We start from the raw sequence: 12,328 nt of genomic DNA, 5'->3' as shown, positions 1-12,328 counted from the left end.
TTTCTTCACTGAACAAGTCCTTTCATCATTTCTGTGCTTTGAAAGCCCATCAAAAGCCAGGAATAATTAAAAAAACAAACAAAAAACCTCGCAAAGCAATGTTATAGTGATTTATGATTCCTCAAACCTGTGACTCTCATTTAATTCCCAGTGACATATCTTATTGTCACAAACTGCTTGAAAATTGTGAAGAAAGAGGTAAACAAATTATATGTGCTGTTTTAGAAGAACAGACTAATCTCCCACACTAATTCCATTTCCCACTTGGGATAGCAAACAGTGATTTTTCATATAGGGAAACGTGCACTGTAAGATGGAATATTATAATTACTATTTTTATGCATCCATTTAAGTACTGTAAGATGTCAAAAGCAATTTCCCCCTTTTCTGTATTTGTCTTGCTCTTTGAAATCCTTGAACCTACAATTAATTGTACAAAAGAATAATAAAAGAGATACTGGAGATCCCTTGCAGTAGGGATGGGAAATGTGGCCCTCCAGATGTTGGATGGACTTCAGCTCACATCAGTCCCCCTTAGTGCACCCAGTGGTCAAGGATGATGACCCTGTAGCCTAACTGCATCTGGAGACTACAGGTTAACCACCCCTGTCTTGAAGAGTAAGCGCCTAGTTTGAGCAACCAAGCACAATAATTGCTTATACTTAAAAAAAATGCGTAGCCATTTGCTATTCAATGCAATGATTAAATTTCAGAGAAAATAATGTGCATTGTACAACTTATGCAAATGTAGGATTGCATGGGTGAATATGCCATCACAGTAATTAAGAAATAAAGCTCTCTGTGCATAGCATGTGGAGGTCTAAGTCAGAACTATTTCGGTGCCCTTTCAAGTAGTGATTGTTGTTTTCCTTCCGTTGCTTGATACACTGCCCCCCAACACTTCTAGAACATTTTGTTGGCATCCATCTGTCTCAAGAGACTATACAGTGCACCTCCGGGGTTGAAGTCAAACCACTGGGGAATCACAGTGTCTGCTGTGGCTGCAGAGACTGGTAACTTCTAACTGCTGCCTCCCAGATATTTTTTGCTGTGCTAGCAGCACCAGAGTAACCTCTCTGGGGTGTAAGCCTGGACAAGTGTGTATGGAGTTCCTGGGCTGCCCAGTGTACAAGACGCCCCTGTTGGCCTCACCAATGTGGTCCAATGGAAAGCAGTGAAAAACATTTGGCACCAACTTGGCAGCATGAGTTGGTGGAAAGAGGCATAGAAGACACCATCCAACAGCCTTAGGGACTCCACTCCAGATATGTGTAGGGTTTACTCCTCAGCCTTTTCTTGTCCTGAAGATATCCCACAAGGCAGTAGGTATAGATTTTTACTCAGTGTTTACTCCCAAAGTCTTTTTCATGAATGAGTATAGCCACAAGGCAATGGAGGTTTAGGACCAGAGTTTTCCTTCTCCTAGATCTGCAGCCTAGGAGTCATTTTGGACTCACAACTGTCCATGGAGGCACAGGTTAATTCTGTGCAGCTGTCTACCAGCTCCATCTGGTGTGCAGGCTGAGACCCTACCTGCTGCCTGTGGACTGCCTCACCAGAGTGGTGCATGCTCAGATTATTTCCCGCTTGGACTACTGCAATGCGCTCTACATGGCTACCTTTGAAGGTGATCTGGAAACTACAAGGTCCAGTGCCGAGAGCCTTCTGTCAGTTCCCTCACTGAGAGATGCAAAGTTACAGGGAACCAGGCAGAATAACAATATTCTTCTATAATAATATTCAAATTATACCCAGTGACAAAAACAACAGAACAGCACAAGACACAGCAGTTCTCATAAGACATTTTTTTTATATTACGTCACAAGAGGCAACTGCTTGTAAAATAAGCTCAGCAAAAAGGTACTGCTTGAACACTTAAAACATCTCACAGCCCTGTTCATATAAACAAATAGGTTGATCAAAGGAGCTGTGATTTCCCCCTTACCCACATACGTGATAAATGGAAAACAGGCAAGGCAAAGCTAACACAAATTTGCCCATTTGAATGATATAATCTGATGAGTAGAGCTGAATGTTTTTGCTGTTGTGAGAATGGTTGTGGTTGTGTTTTTTTAAAAATAGGCACATCACCTCTCTTCAGCTCAGTTCTCATCAGCTCCAGGCATCCTGGTAAATGATTAGGAATGACTGGAAAACATATGGAGAGCGCCAGGTCTGCAAAGGGTGGTGTGGATCATCTCTACTATTTATTTTTACACCAGACTGGATGAGAGTTCTTGGACATGAAGTATGTTGCATTACACAAGCTCAATTTGTGTTATAATGAAATTGCCACAATCTATTTGTAGCCTACTTTAACAAAAACTCCAGAGTTCTTTATGTCCAGGTCTGTGTTCTGCAGCATTGCAGAGTGGGTGGGATATCAGGAGACACTCCTTGAGGTGATCACATAGGGGAGGAGTACAGTTGAGTTTGTGGATCATAGCTTTAGTGTCAAGTTGCTTAATGGGCATTTTAAAGGATTCTTTAATTTAACATATAGCAGGATTGTTGCATTGCAGATGCAATATCAGATGGCTCATGGTAGCCTCTGTGCTTTTAGTGATCTCTCATGCAGAAACTTCAGAATGAATTACATAATCAATACCACTCTAGACTTGCATTCACTTGTAGATGAGAATATTAGGGATTTACTTTGTGTGCAGGTCTGGGTTGTTTATTGACTTGTTAGTTTTAAGTCTTTGTGGGAGGTCAGTGGTTTATGGATTAATCCATAATAACCAAAAACGTAGTGAGCACATGGGCTTTTTTTGAAGGATTGTTTGCTTGTAGGAAACTCCAATAATTGAATGGTCATATTCAGACGCATGGACCTCATTCAGTACTGCAGAGTACATCAGCTTGCAGTACAAACCCTTTGATCACAAAAGCCTTGATGACATCATAAGATTGATTTGAGTATTAGAGAATGTATTATAAAGACAAATGTAGCCTTTTTCACTCAAAAGTAAGTATTGCCACATTTAATCTGGAACCTTCAGCCTCGCTCCTTATGGTATGCCATACACCACCATATGGAGCAAGGCTAAAACATGTTGAGCAGGGCTGACAATTGCAGACCTGTTGCAGATTAAACACAACCACGTGTGCAGATTAAACACAACATGTGAACAATACATGAATAGGACTTCATTGAATCAGATATCTGAGAGTCAAATTATATGGATGCTCCTATAACAAACCATTCAACCTTTTGTCAGAATTTCTTATATTTTCTTGAGTTCCCTTGCATTTTATTATTTCTGTTGTTCATGCTCCAGCACCGGGGGGCAGAGAGCAGGCGGGGGCAATGCTGGCACGTGTCCCGGGGGCGTGACGCACCGCCCACAGGGGTGGGGTGCCCAACGCGGGCAGGGGGGCAGCCGCGATGGCACCCCACCGGGATCACACTGCCGGGGGCGTGCACTCCCTCCCCCACTCCTCTTCCTCCGCCAGCGCTCCACTGCAGCCTGTCTTCACATGCATGGGAAATACCTAACCATCATAATAATCTCTATTTCTCACAACTTATATTCATTTTATGCAGCAGTCAAGTCTCAAGTGAACTTTAGTGAAATGTATGGAATAAAAAGAAAGCTGTGTATAGCCTAGCCCAACTGGTGCCTGATGCAGTTAAATATAACTTTTAACACTGAGTTCCATCTGAAATATATGTACATTTGATCTCCTCAAACACCTCTGATTTCTTTGCTGTATTTCAAAAGAGTGAGGGACCCATAAGACAAAACTACAAGGAGAGGCATTCCCTGTTACATCAAAATCTACGTTACAGTATATATGAAAGTGAGTCCGGGGGGGGGGCAACTCTGACACCTCTATACTTCTATAGATTGGCACTCCTATAAAAATGGAGCTTATTTCATTTCATAAAAGCATCTCTCCCCAAATTTTAACATCTCAGATAATCTTTACAAAGGTAAAAATGAGAGCTATACATCAGGGTTAATTGGGATTCTAGTGATGGACTTGCAATGACTTCTTCAAAAGAAAGAACATCATGCACTTGGCCTTAAGTAAAGGCAGCGACTTACATCTTGCTTCAGTTAGTGTATCTACTAGATGGCATCAATTTCACATAAGAGGAGAGACGGAGAACATCAAGTATCTCCACGTGGTTTCTCCAAACCATGATAATTTTATAAGCCTCTTTGAAGTCTCTCCTTAGTCGTTGTTTTTTTTCTAAACTAAAAAACACCAAGACCCAGAAGGTTTAGCATTTCCATTAAGAGAAGGTAGTCCAATCAAACCGTTTTGTCATTTTGAATGCCATTTCCACCATCGTTTCCTACTTTGTGATGTCCTTTTTCCCAATGCTGATGCCAGTGGCGTAGCAAGGGGGGCCGATGGGGGCGGGTTGCCCTGGGTGCCACCCTGGAGGGGGGGGTGACACTCGGTGCCCCCCACTGGGGAACATTTTTTGTATATTTTCTGTTGCATGAGATTTCATATCTGAAGTAGGTTTTATTCTGTCAGCTCTAGTTTTTTTGCAATTCATGTTTTTCACTTTTCACCAGAGCCAGAGCCAAAGCCGCATGGGGGTGTGTGACAAAAATTCTGCACCAGGTACCTGGGCTTGCTACGCCTCTGGCTGATGCACGTTAGATTTGGCTAAGAGCAACACAATACTGATCATTTTCTTGTCGCACTCAGTTGTCATTGTCAATGAACGCTTCATGCCAGCCAATGCAGGCAAATACAGTAACACTGCCAACATCACCACTGCCTTTGAATCGTTGATATTTTGAAGCCATACTAACTACATGGAGAAGTATTTCATATCTGAAAGACAAACTGTTCCGAAATTTTTAGTTTCACAGACACACCCCTATTTTTTTTCCTTTTTTTATTTCAATTTTAGGCCTCGGGAAAAATAAACAGGAAAAGAGCCACTTTTTTGCCCAGTTCTTATTTCCTTATAACAAAGTTGCACCAGAAACAAAATGCTCTAAAACAGAACTTGCAAAATAATGTAGTAGAGTGCAACTAATTTTGAAGCGGGAAGCTCTGGGAGAAATTCCATCTTCATAAGCCATTTACTAGCAGGTATTATATTGCTGAGCTATTACATTGTCTGCAACAATTCCTGACATCAGGAGTTGGAGACTCGATTCACTGTATCAAATTAAGTAGCAACACATTTTGGTTTCCCACATGATAGCTGTGAAGATCAATTGACTGTCTGGCACAGCAGTTCTATGGACGTCTCTGCAGAAGTCCCATCGAGTTCAATTAACCTTACTCCCAGGTAAGTGTGTTTAGGATGGTAGCCGCAATGTGTGAAGCCTCTCTGCTATCATGGATGACACTATTTTAATCATGTCTCAGGGTTGCTTTCCCTCATTTTCCAGAGACAGTATATGAGAGAGAAATGGCTGTAAGAGAACAGCACAAATCAGGTAACTGTTTCACACATTCATGCCACCAGTCCGAAAGCAGCAATTATCACACAAAAATTTCTTGCCAACTAAAATGAACTTAGACTCCACCCCTATTATACAGAGGGTAAAGCTGGGGCAGATAACACATTACAGAGGCATTCATTGTATCTCATGTTGAATTCAAGGTTTTGGAGTTCAGTTTCCTATTTTGCATGTAAAGGTAAAGGGGCCCCTGACCATCAGGTCCAGTCGTGTCCGACTCTGGGGTTGTGGCGCTCATCTTGCTCTATAGGCCGAGGTTTAACTCTGTGGTTTAACCCACAGTGCCACCTGGGTCCTATTTTTCATGTAACGCGTCCCAAATTGTGCAATTATGTCTGCAAGTGAGGGTTAGGGCTATGTATATAATAGGGGTATGTATGGATCTCATGGTTTGCCTTGGATCCGTAGCTATGCAATTAAAATAAAATTTGATCTGTTTCAGAGTCACTCTGTGGGCTGCCTGCTTTGATCTGCATTGCAGATCCTGAGCTGCTCTGTAGACTGAAGCACTGTGGGCTTTTTCTCATTCACTCTAATGAGGAACATTTTAAAAATGGCTATCCTTGTCCCTCTTTTGGCCAATACCACAATCAGCACTGCACCAAAACTTGCCTTCCGCCTTTCAAAAAAAGTTTTCTTTCCCTGTGAAAAAGGCATTTGTTTTTCTGCTTCATTGACAAGGAAGTTGAGAATCACCTTAGCAATTCAGTGGGCGCAGATTGAGTTTATCAACAGCCATCAGCGGGGAAGGGCAGTTTGGGCAGTGTGGTTCACCTGGCTTCCTAACGCCAGTTACTATGGGTATCACGGTCTGGTCGGTGGGAGGTAGCAGGCCCGCCTGAGGATGCCAAGACCAGGGGCAAGATGATGCTGTGGAAGCAGGAATGGGGTCTGGATGGTGCAGGGCTGAGGGTCCAGCAGCAGGCAGTCGCAGGGTCAAGGAACCGAAGGTTGGGAAGCAGGGCGTCACGGAGGCGAGGGCCCAAGGGTCAAGGAGCAAGGCGGAAGCGAAGGTGTGGGAGTCGAGGAGCAAGGCGTCGGCAAGGCGAAGGTCCAAGGGTCGAGGAGCAAGGTGAAGGTCCAAGGAGCAAGGCGAAGGATCAAGGAACAGGGAGCCAGATGCAACAAGGCAGGGATAGCATTGCTGTGGCAAAGAGCTGAAGGGAAATGCTGAGCTTTTATCCCTCCCAGCTCTTGCCACCAGGTGCAGTGAGTAATCAAGTGGCCTCACCTGAGTGGCCACTCCTTGCTTCTCCAGCACAAGCTGAGGCAGGCCCCAGTCCTGCAAAGCACTACAGGCCCCAGAGCCTGACTCCTGCCTATACTCCTGACAATGGGGAAGGGGAGAGGTGTGATGATAAAGGCATGGTGTGAACACATAAGCAGTGGCATCAGATTGGCTTTGCTCTCTGCACTGAGCTGCCCATATGTCACAGCAATTGTCAGAGTTGCTTGATGTTGGGGAGCCAGGGGAGCAATGTTACTGATACCTGTGTGCTCACTGTTTTGGTATTTAATGAAAAACTTTATTTTACTTTACAGAAGTCCATACCCTTTAAAGGTAGGGGGGAGAGAGAGAGACTGCAACCAAAAGCAAATAAAAATGAACAACCTGATATCATGGGGTGCAGGCATCTGGGAAGGCTGCAGAAGTCATTTATAGACTTATACTACGTAATTCTTAGGAAAGGGCCTTAAAAATACCAATATCAACGTGTCATTATACACCTCTAGGGTAAGACCACACTTTGAATACTGTGTACAGTACTATTCCGGTTATCTCAGCTCAAAAAGGTTGTTGGAGAAAAAGGGCAACCAAAATGATCAACTCCTCTATGAGGAAATGTTTCATATCACTGAGCCTAGGGCTTGCTGATCAGAAGGTTGGTGGTTCGAATCCCCGTGAAGGGATGAGCTCCCGTTGCTTGGTCCCAGCTCCTACCAACCTAGCAGTTTGAAAGCACATGCAAGGAGATAAATAGGTGCAAGCAGTGCAAGTAGATAAATAGGTACCACTCCGGCAGAAAAGTAAACAGCGGCTGCTCTGGTTTCACCAGAAGCGGCTTAGTCATATTGGTCACACAACCCAGAAAAATTGTCTGTGGACAAACATCAGCTCCCTTGGCCAGTTAAGCAAGATGAGCACCACAACCCCAGAATCGTTCGCGACTAGATTTTACTGTCAGGGGTCCTTTACCTTTACCTTTAACACACAGTTATCCTAATTTGATGATGATGATGATGATGATGATGATGATAACAACCATAGCTGCCAAGTTTTCCCTTTTCTCGCAAGGAAGCCTATTCAGCATAAGGAAAAATCCCTTAAAATGAGGGATAACTTGGCAGCTATGATAACAACACATTTATTATTTGTACCCTGACCATCTGACTGGGTTGCCCCAGCCACTCTGGGCAGCTTTCAGAACATACAGAAACATAATAAAATATCAAACCACAAATATTTTAAAAATTTCCCTATACAAGTAAGAGGAACAAGATTGAACTTTCCTTGTCCATCACCTGATAAAGGTATTCCATCAGAACAATCAAGGCCAATTCAGCTCCCATGAGCTTCTTATGTTCTCAGTTGCAAACCAACCCTATCCTGCTGAGGCATGGCTATTCAACTGAACCCCAATTTGGATATGTCACAGAAAGCGTGGTTTGGCCTAATATTATACTGCTGTATGAAATCCTTAAAAAGTACACCACCTTGTATTTTATATGAGCTATTTCCCTCAAGTAATCTGACACTACTTGAAGATGAAGAAAAAAAGGTGAAAAGAAAGTCTTGATATTCTTTAGAAATTAAATTCCATTTGCTCCCAAGTTCATAAGGTAAGCCAGCTGTGTAATTAACTGATTAATTATTGTTTTCTTTGTGGAACAAATCACCTCTGAGAATGAGTTTAATCAAAGAGGAAAACCCGTAACTTGACATTACCACCTCAGCTGAGTACCAGAGGAGCACACAGTGATTTATTTTGATCTTGTCTCTTCAGTAATAATAATCTTGACATATTTTTAACATGCACCAGCATTTTGATGTGACAAAGTGCTCAGAAACAAAACAAAAAATTGCTAGTTAATCTGCAAGTACACACACACACACACACACACATTCCCCCCCGGTCTTTCTTATATTTTAGTTTCAGCAATATGATTATATTTTTTGATTATCAGGCTTTCGGAGTAAACCACACATACAAAAAAACACAACCCTTTTTTGTACATGTTAAAGCAATGGAAGTTATGCTTCAGTGCACATACAGAAAACTACAATACCTCTTGAAGTACTTATCATAAAGTGTTTTCCCCACAGTCATAGGAAGCAGATTTTAATTAACCTTTACAATAACCTTGCCTTGTAGTTAATTAAAACAGTACAAATCATACTAGCTTATAATTTTTCATTTTAAAATTACAATGATCAAAACAGGGAAGATATTTAAGCCATTTTTGTAACCAAGTTCTTTCTTACAACTTAATAATGTGCAATGTACTTCAGAAACGAGGGGCGGGAGGAACAAAAATTCCAAAGCCTTGTGAGTCAATTTAAAAATCAGTCCCATTCTGAGGTTGTTGTTTAGTCATTTAGTCATGTCCGACTCTTCGTGACCCCATGGACCATAGCATGCCAGGCACTCCTGTCTTGCACTGCCTCCCGCAGTTTGGTCAAACTCATGTTCGTAGCTTCGAGGACACTGTCCAACCATCTCGTCCTCTGTCATCCCCTTCTCCTAGTGCCCTCAATCTTTCCCAACATCAGGGTCTTTTCCAGGGAGTCTTCTCTTCTCATGAGGTGGCCAAAGAATTGGAGCCTCAGCTTCACGATCTGTCCTTCTAGTGAGCACTCAGGGCTGATTTCTGAGGCAGTATGAACTTTTAATATGGCATCGTTGCAGGGATTTCCATTTTTGACCATTGTCTGTGACTGCTGGGATTGATAGGAGATGGGGTCCAACAATGTCTGGGACATAGTCAAGACAATAGTCTGAAGGGCCATAGGAAAGTTGTTGGCAGCAACAGAATCTGGTCCTAAACTGTGACTACATAGGAAATCCAGAGAAAATAATTTGATAGCCACCATCTTAGTGACACAGCAAAGGTAAAAGGGCTCAGGTGGTCATTTTTAAAGGCTTTTTATATCCACCCACAACTTGGGTGGGTAGGATATGAGCAGCCAGTGTTAGATATTATAGCAGAAGTGTTGCATACTCTCAGTCATCTATCCTATCTGAAGTCTAGCTGCTGCATTCTGGAGCATCTGATACTTCCAGACCAGGCTCAAGGACAGTCCCGCATACAGCACATTGCAGTAATCTAGTCTCGAGGTCACCAATGTGTGGACTATGTTGCTTAACCCACACTACAGAATAATTTGAAATATATAAATTACTGTACCAGGTATTGTATTACTTAGTTTTGTATTATGAAATAACCTTAACAGGCAACAAATTATTATGCTCTAACAGGAATAGCTAGGGACCCAGGTGGCGCTGTGGGTTAAACCACAGAGTCTAGGGCTTGCTGATCAGAAGGTCGGCGGTTCGAATCCCTGCAATGGGGTGAGCTCCCGTTGCTCGGTCCCAGCTCCTGCCCACCTAGCAGTTCGAAAGCACATCAAAGTGCAAGTAGATAAATAGGGACCGCTCCGGCAGGAAGGTAAACGGCGTTTCCGTGCGCTGCTCTGGTTTGCCAGAAGCAGCTTTGTCATGCTGGCCACATGACCTAGAAGCTGTCTGCGGACAAACGCCGGCTCCCTCGGCCTATAGAGCGAGATGAGCGCCGCAACCCCAGAGTCGGACACGACTGGACCTGATGGTCAGGGGCCCCTTTACCTTTACCTTTAACAGGAATAGCTGCATTCAAGAAGGTGGAGTTTTTGTAGCAAAATGTTACATTTTTATGCCAGCTTCCATTAAGGCATAAAGCACCTATCACATTCAGTAATAGGCTTATTTAATACTAGATGAGCTATTGGTCTGCTCATCCCTGGAAATGACATGTTCTTATGACAGCAATACACCAAAAACTGGGGTATATCATGCCCAACAGGCATGATATATCCCATTTGGCAGAGATCTGGATTCTATTAAACTGCATTTTACATACTCACTAGATCAGTGGTTCCCAACAGGTGGTCCCGGGACCCCCAGGGGTCCGCGAGCTATGCCAGAGGGGTCCGCAAGATGCTATTAGAATAAAAAATATATTAAATATATTTCGTATGATAACAGATTTTTGTTTTGGCCGCTTCCTGCATGAGCAGAGTCTAGCGCAAAACTAGAATTAGATAGAGGCAGTAGTTCTGCTGTATGCCGTTAGGTGGCGCTTTACAAACACTACAGTTTTGCAAAGAGGCAGCGTGCGCATTCTACTAACGCTCACCTCCCCAAGATGCTTTGCACGCGTCGGCTTCATTTGTGCGCTACTGCGCAGGTACCCTGTCTTCTCCATTCCCCTCCCTCCTCCCTGGCGCGTGCTGCCTCTTTGCAAAACAGTAGTGTTTGTAAACAAAGCAAGCATTTTCTTCCATGTGTTTGATGAAAAACAAATATAGGAATCGGCTCGACATGCGGTCGGATTTCAGAGTGAAAGTTTCAAGTTTGGAACCTAATATTTCAGAAATAATGGACTCAAAGGACAGATTTAACTCATCTCATTAAGAACTGAAAATTAAAACTAACTGTATACTAATGGAGTACTCTGTTGTAACTGTAAAAAACGTATAAATATAAAATATAAAAAGACTCTTAATTTGGCTCTTACTTTTTAATTTTAGGATTAGGAATTAATGGGGGTCCTTGTCACAATAGCGGCTCGATGAGGGGTCCTCGAGAAAATTTTGTTGGGAACCCCTGCACTAGATTATTGAACTGCCAGGATTTTCTCTACAGTACACAGCTAAAAAGGATTAGAGGCCCCCTTCCACCATCTAACAGCAAAGTGTAAAAATATTCAGTGGTTCATCACTGAGCTCAGCCTGGTGCAGCACCGTGGTGGAGCCAATCCAGTCCTCCTGCCATGACTCTTAAGGGACAATTATGTACCTTCTTCAGTAAGGTACTCTATGTAGTGCTTCCTGAACAGAACAATGCACAATGACTGCTCCCCACATTAAATGGAGGGAGATTTTTGCGTGGTCGTGCGCAGCCCCCTGGACCACATAGTGGCTACCTGGTAGTTCGGATCTGGCCACTACCTCTCCAGGCTGGATACCTGGGGTCTCTGCCTACCCCAGCCAATCATCCTATCCCGCCAGGGGACTGGCCAGGTAAGGGGGAGGGACTTTCCAGCACTCACAATAGAATTTGAATCTTACCTGCAAGCAGCAGTTGGCTCCCTTTTTTTAAAAAAAAACAACAACAGATGATAAAGCGTTTCAGCAACATTAGGCATGGCCTTGTGGAATGATTGGCGGATGGTGAAGCATCTTTTCAGGTGTAGGCGAGACCCCGATTTTGCACCCTCCATTCCCTTCATTAAAGGGGTCTTGGGGGGAAGCATTGACCATACACCAAATGGTTGTCATTGCTTTCCCGCTGCAGCGGTGGCAAACGGGGGCAGGCTCTCTCTGCTTGAACATATGTTCTCCAGAGCTAACCCAACCCCCATACATTCTGGATAACCCTGAAGTCCCCCAGATCCCCAGCTGGGGACTGGGGAAGGATATCGCCCAATGCCTGAGCCAAGGTCTTCCTACACTTGAATCTTAATAAAGAGCCAGTGTGGTGTAGTGGTTAAGAGCGGTAGACTCGTAATCTGGGGAACCAGGTTCGTGTCTCCACTCCTCCACATGCAGCCGCTGGGTGACCTTGGGCTAGTCACACTTCTTTGAAGCCTCTCAGCCCTACTCACCTCACAGAGTGTTTGTTGTGGGG

Source organism: Zootoca vivipara, chromosome 4 (assembly GCF_963506605.1).
Source record: "Zootoca vivipara chromosome 4, rZooViv1.1, whole genome shotgun sequence".
NCBI classification, from domain to species: Eukaryota; Metazoa; Chordata; class Lepidosauria; order Squamata; family Lacertidae; genus Zootoca; species Zootoca vivipara.
The sequence above is the reverse complement of the archived record's forward strand: the minus strand, read 5'-3'. Positions refer to the sequence as shown.